This window comes from Triticum aestivum, chromosome 7B (genome assembly GCF_018294505.1).
Source record: "Triticum aestivum cultivar Chinese Spring chromosome 7B, IWGSC CS RefSeq v2.1, whole genome shotgun sequence".
NCBI classification, from domain to species: Eukaryota; Viridiplantae; Streptophyta; class Magnoliopsida; order Poales; family Poaceae; genus Triticum; species Triticum aestivum.
The window spans coordinates 99,998,051-100,005,075 of NC_057813.1; the positions used below are offsets into that span (position 1 = coordinate 99,998,051).

Sequence of the window (7,025 nt, forward strand, 5' to 3'; positions counted from 1 at the left end):
CCCATCGCTTCCCGACTTGCATCCTAAGGTATGAATCGTCCGAATCTCACTTGACTTGGATTCGTAGTCTGCACTTCGTACATAGATTACTTTAAACATCATCGATTTAGGTTTCCCTAGTGCATGCAATTCAATTTAGATTTTTTCATCATTCATGGTCAGTTCACTAGTTTATTAAGGACAATATAAGCGCACCTAAAGCGAGCCCTCACAGCGATTTGAATTTTTGGCCGTCCGTTTTCGCGATCTGGAAGTTCCTAGCCGTTAGATCTCGTCCGGACTACAATCTGTTCCACACAGTTTGAAACCTGGCCCAGCTGTCCTGTGGGCTGCTGCTTGGGAGACCAAAACGAAGCCCTTTGATAAACTGGGTCGGTTATTGCAGCCCATTAAGCTAACATCGCCATCTCGCTCGACCGGGAGGATGGATCGTGCGCTCGTTGTGCTGCTGCTCGCTGGACAGAGAGGTGGATCGGTGATTGGGGAATCCAGCCACGCCCGATGCGGCCGATGCGCGCGACGCACTCAAGCGGGATCTAGACGAAGCGCACAAGCCGCGCCCGGCGACACGGGTGATCCGTCCATGTGACGGCATGACGAGCACGCGATTCCAGCGGGATCCAAGCGACCACGACACTCTCTGGAGAGGGATTCCGGTGCGGGATCAAGGGGATCGACCTGAGGCAGGACATCCATCCTAGATCGACCCGAGGCGACGCGCGAGAGGATGGAGCGGCGTCTCCGCCATGCCCTGCTGCTATGTATGTACACATGTAAGGGAAGAGTTGGATCGCAAGGGTTGTCGGATTAAAATCAGCTATTGTGTCAAATCTGTCTCAAGTTTTAAAGAAGTTTCTCCTGTTCTTATTTTGTTCTACTCGATCTTCTTCTTGCACTCCACATTTTCTCTCCGGAGAGGAGAATTGTATCCCTGGCCTATGAAGAAAAGGAATAAAAATAAGATGTGATGGTGGTATCAACTATTCATTGCAACTGCAGGTCACAGAGTGGGAAGCTGACGGACTGGAGGAGGTATATATGAAAAAAGATCATATTCGGTGCACATGCACCTGAGGTTTTGAGGGTGCTAGGAGACGAAGCAACACACAAGGAATTTGGAATTCTGGGTGCTTTCCAATATGTCCAGGGGTGAGATCGATTAAGGCTCATTACGTCCGCTATCTATCTATATCTATAATAGTAAGTATGAATTATTATATGATTGTGCTTTTTTCTGCTGAATGATCAATCATATTCATATTGATTGATTTCACCTGCGGCAACATGTAACTCCCCTGTAACGAAAGCCTTATGCCATGGAGTCCGTCGGCATGGAGCGCCTGCAACTTCATGGGAACAACCAGCACCAAAGAGGTGCACTCTTTAATTTGGCGGCTTGGTTCTCAGGTAGGATGCCCCTCTATCTTCATTTTTCTCTTTCACGTATGATATAACGATTCTGGTGTTCAACATAGTTCTAGTCAACTGATTCATGATGATATTGGGATTTTTATTAGGGAACTGACAACCTCTCTTTCTTATTTTCATACAGTGGTTGAAAGATTGTCTACCGATTATGTGTTCATCTCCTACTGTTAAGTACATGACCACAATAAAAATCATGGAATCGCAATGTTCTGTATGTGTTGCAGCACCATGGTAATTTCTCTGTTCATTAGTGAGGCTAAAATATGCAGCCGATGAAATTATTAAGGAACTAAGATTGCCACTTGCTTTTCCAAGATCACAAGTCATTTAGCTTGACCCCTTGCATACTCACTAACTTAATTTTAGTGTGTTTATTCATCTAATAGTTTCATTCTTTCAATGCAGGATTGCCTTACTTACATGAGCATTGATGCTAGCTGGTGTAACGGGTACAGTGGCTCGCATACTCACTTACTTAATTAGTGTATTTTTTCATCTAATAGTTTCATTCTTCCAATGCAGGATTGTTTTGCTTACATGAGCGCTGATGCAACTTGGTGTAACGGGTACAATGGGTTCATTACTTTAGTTTTGAGATTTGGAAGAGGGTCACTCAACAAAAGGTTAGCATTCATCACCATAACTATCTTCTGCGCACTTGTTGAGTATCCATGTAATTCTGATTAATTCTTGCTATTAATGAACCCCGTATATTTATATAGTAATGCTTGTTTTTTAACTTAAAAATTCATGGAGTTTCGAAGCTGCTTTCAAGGAAGTCTATAAACTAAATAAGTGTCTGTCATGACAAGTAGCTCAATGGCATGAAATATTCCATAGAGGATGACTATTCCATGATGAAACAGGAGTAGGGCTCTTCTTCACAGATAATTTGAAGCCGATTGTTACATGCATGCTTATTTCTTTTACTCTTTTTCTTCATTTTTTTGGTTTCTTTGTTGCACGGCAGGCGTTCCCAAGGAAGCAAGTACTGTGATATGCCTATGTGAGCAATCCAGTGGATTATTGTTCTTGATCTAATTTCAGGTCTGTCTGCCCTAGGTACCGGAGGATAAAGCCCAGGAAATGATTACAGAGGCAGTAAAAAAGTTGGTATTGTGCTTGTATGAAATTGCACCTTCTATATGCATGCTTGTTTTAAAGATACTGCTATGCTAACTGACAATATTTAATTACTTCAGAGTATAAAACCCAGATTATGTGATCAGTATATCAGGAAGAAGATAGACATTGCCCGAGCTATCATACTGATTACTGTGGTAGTCTATCCTAATCTTTGTTTGTAATTGTGCATAAGGTTGATATCTTCTCTGTTTATGGTAATCAAATTATTTTTGCCTATAAACTACTGTACGTACATGATTGCTGAAAAGTATTTACTGCAAAGATAAAACATATAGCCAAACAATCATAGAGATACGTGGTATTAGAGCTTCTAAGTAATGTAACTATTATGATTGTAAACCTATCTCCTTTTCCAGATATGCATGTTAGAGAAACTCATTTTTCTGATATTTAAAAGCTACTCCCTCTGTCCCATAATATAAGAGTGTTTTTTATATTATGGGATGGAGGGAGTATCTTCATGTTCATTATAGGTGCAAGATGGCTGCAATAATCTCCATCCAGAACAATGGTTGGTGTGTTTGTTCTTTGGTTATATAGGATTGTACACTTGAAACAATGTAATGTGAACTAACAAGGTGGTTCCTGCTTTATATAAGATATCCTTCCCACATTTTTAAAACCTTGATGTACTATCACTAAACCTATGGTCCTTCGGCTAGAGTCGGTTCGAATGGATCTTAAGTAACTTCCATGTTTTGTGTCATCATATATGTATGAATTTTCCTATCAATCCATTGACAAAATAGACGGGCACGTACCACATTATTTCACTAGAAAACAATAAAATCCACCCATTCAACTAACCAATGAATGAGTTGGTTTATGTAAAAGTAACGGTTATGTTTTATGTCACCATATATCTAAGAATTTTTCTATAAATCTATTGACAAAATAGACGGACACAACAACGAACGCTATCATGATCTAAGGATGGGACTATATATTGTTGGTGCTATAACACATCATCTCTTTTAGCAGTGTTGTGTTCTCATGTCTTCCTAGAAATAATTTAACATTAGATCGTCATACAAGTTTTAAATTTGATAGCTGGTAATATCCCATAACTTAACTTATCTATAGTTAAAGTGATTTCTAAAGTACACCAATGTTAAATTATGAGCTTGTGAGTAAAGTTATTATGGACAAATGGCACATATATTTACAAACTCCTACCATTTTATGGTGAAAATGGATGAGCGCAGCAATGCGCGCCGTCGAAGATCTAGTGGACGTTGATGATCGCTTGGCATAACATGTACAAGGAGCAAATTTTAGAATTCCACACAAGATTTCGTACTCGCTTTTGCATGCATTTTTGTTTGTCATTTGAGCTTTTTATTCATCTGAATGGTGATGCAGGCAGACATGGCGGATGTAAGTCATGAGTCAATGTTGGGGTACTCTTATATTGCCAACAAGATGTTTGATAGTGAGGATGAAGGTTATATATTCTATAAAAAATATGGTCTTGAGAAAGGTTTTAGTGTCCGGAGAAGCTATGTTGAGTGGGATGGATCCATTAAGGAAAATTGTGTGTAGTCGTGAAGGGGTTCATGAAGAGAAGCACATGAAGAGGAAGATGGAAGATAGAAAGAGGAGGCCACGAAGTATAACTCATGTAGGGTGTAAAGCTAAATTGGTGATTGCAAGACAAGAGGAAACATGTCAGTGGTTTGTGAAGGATTTCATCGATGAACACAACCATCCTCTAGCCCCACGGGGTCTTTCGTGTCTTTTGAGTTCACACAAAAGAATTAGCGATGAGCAAAAAACGGACATTGCAGAAATGGAAAAATCTGGGATCAGGAAACACCATATTATGGATATTTTGTGCATGCAATACAGTGGATATGATGAGGTTGGATGCACGACGAGGGACATTTACAATTTCTGCCATGCTAACAAGCAGGAATCAATCGCTTCCGGTGATCAATCACATGGTGGCGCGGCGAGAGCAAGATTCAGATTTTTTTTCTTCAGCTACTTGGTTGATGATGTTGGCCATCTAAAGGGACTTTTCTGGTGTGATAGTCAACCCCGACTTGAATACGAGGCTTTTGGAGACATTATTGTTTTTGATAGCACATATAGAACCAATAAGTACAATCTGCCATTTATGTCATTTGTCAAGTTGAGTCACCACCGCGGCACTGTTATTTTTGGATGTGGTATCATTTCTCATGAAACAAGCCAGGCATACGAGTGGATGTTACAGATCTCTTCTGATGCCATGGGATAGAAGCATCTGATATCTGTGATCACGGATGGAGACCTTGCATTGAGAGAGCAATCAGGGTGGTGTGGCCTGACTCAAACCATAGGCTGTGTATATGGCACATTCAGTCATTTGCATGATGAGGCGCAAAGGAGGAATTCAGATCTTCCATATATGATACATCTTCCATTGAAGAGCATGAGAGAAAATGGTTATAATTCTTACAACAGAATAAAGTAACAACTAAGGAGTCCTGGCTGCATCAGATGTATAAGACGAGAAAGTTGTGGTGTGCTCCATATCTTGAGGGGCGTTGTTTCCTAGGATTGAGCGGCAATCAGCAGACTGAGAGCTTAAACTCAGTGCTACATACACATCTCGAGGCTAAGATGGCGTTGTTTCAAATGCCATCAACATGCATACATCAACAGCATCTCGAAATCCTTGGATATATGTGTTACTCATGTTAGCTGATCCTTCATATTCCTCCGGTCGTAATACTTCATTGAAGTCTCGGAAACAAAGCCATGGCAAGTCACTAACTGTACTAATTCCTTTCAAAATATCCCACGTCTGGTGACGGAGATGAGTTTGTGCCTCGCCATAGACACATGTGAGCCTCCACGGATCATGGTCAGCCTCTTCAATCTTAGCATCAATGTGACAAATGGAGTTTCCTAGAATCTCAACTTTGCTTGTATTATTCCAAAACATACCCAGGCCACCACTTCTTCCTTAGACTACTAATAGCATAAGAATTATCATACCCTAGAGTACCCGCAAGAGCTTCTACACGTGCACCACTTATTTGTGTCTCAACTATACAAAGCATGGTAGGGGTAAACTTCATCGTGAAATCACGAATTTCTTGAACTGTCGCAGGTTTACCCGCCCCATGACAGTTTCAACAAAAAGCACTCATTGGACTTGGGCGGCGCCCCTCTAGGGAGCCCGCCATTTTTTTTGCAAAAGTGTTGTTGCCATATTTCCCATGTGTGTTCATCTTTGATCTCTTGGGATCTCTCTTCAGAGGTGGACTAAGAATTGTGTTACCTGCAAGAACTATTGTTAATTGGTTCCCCTCGGAGTTAGTGACATGAACTTGATTAGCCGAACTAGCATCATCCTTTGTCTTTCTGCAACAATCTGCATCCTGCATGTATACATCTGTGGACACAGCCTCCTAGTCTTCCTCCCCTTCAATTCCATAGGATTGTCCATCCGCCATCTTTTTGAAACCTAACCCGAAACCTGACTCGATCGGGTGTTGCAGGATCTCTAGTTCCTCCGATCCCCGAGAACTGCGACCCAGGGCCAGCGGCGATCCAAGGATCACCCCGTATTCTACCCGAATCGAGAGATCCCGAAGGAAACTCGATCAGTGGTAGGGGAGAAAAACTCGTCGGCGGCGACATGTTGCCCCAAGAGAACGAAGAACCCTAGCGAGAGGGGAAATCTGTCCTCGAGCGCTCGCTTTTCCTACTGTATTTCTTTCAAGCTAGAAGCTAATGGTTTGGCCCGTTATAGTAGACCCTTTGAACGAGAGTTATGATACGTCTCCAACTATCTATAATTTTTTATTGTTCCATGATATTATATAATCTATTTTGGATGTCTAATAAGCATTCATATGCTATTTTATATTATTTTTGGGACTAACCTATTAACCGAGGGCCCAGTGCCAGTTTTTGTTTTTTTCCTATTTTAGATTTTCGTAGAAAAGGAATACCAAACGGAGTCCAAACGGAGTGAAACCTTCGCGATGATATTTCTTGGACCAAAAGCAAACCAGGAGACTTGGAGATGAAGTAGGAGACGCAACGAGGCGGCCACGAGGCAGGAGGGCGGCAGGAGGGCGCGCCCCCACCTCATGGGCCCCTCGTAGCTCCCCTGACCTAGTTCCTTCGCCTATATATACTCTTACACCCTGAAAACATCCAGGAGAGCCACGAAACAACTTTTCCACTGCCACAACCTTCTGTACCCGTGAGAACCCATCTAGGGGCCTTTTCTGGTCTCCTGCTGAAGGGGGATTCAATTACGGAGGGCTTCTACATCAACACCCACTACAAAAAATATACACTTCCGTGATGATACATGTTTGTCAGAGTAGGTCACGTTTTTTTGTCATGCATGTACATCCATAACGATTTTATGACAGAATCAAGATAGTCATACCTGTGCTGTCATAGAAGTGTTCCATGACATTACCAAAATTATCATCACGGAAGTG

At 41.7% G+C, this 7,025-nt stretch overlaps 1 long non-coding RNA gene across 5 annotated transcripts; it reads left to right on the top strand.

Annotated features, from left to right (window-relative positions):
• Nucleotides 1-399: 399 nt before the first annotated feature.
• Nucleotides 400-6,458, top strand: LOC123162940 (uncharacterized). Of its 5 annotated transcripts, none has more exons than XR_006481586.1 (7): nucleotides 400-773; nucleotides 1,000-1,200; nucleotides 1,308-1,407; nucleotides 1,553-1,659; nucleotides 1,834-1,877; nucleotides 1,951-2,746; nucleotides 3,937-6,458. It is a non-coding gene; the product is annotated as an uncharacterized lncRNA (long non-coding RNA). The 5 variants fall into 5 exon arrangements; XR_006481588.1 differs by having other exon boundaries at nucleotides 1,951-2,537; nucleotides 2,631-6,458; XR_006481587.1 differs by having other exon boundaries at nucleotides 1,951-2,051; nucleotides 2,399-6,458.
• Nucleotides 6,459-7,025: the final 567 nt, after the last annotated feature.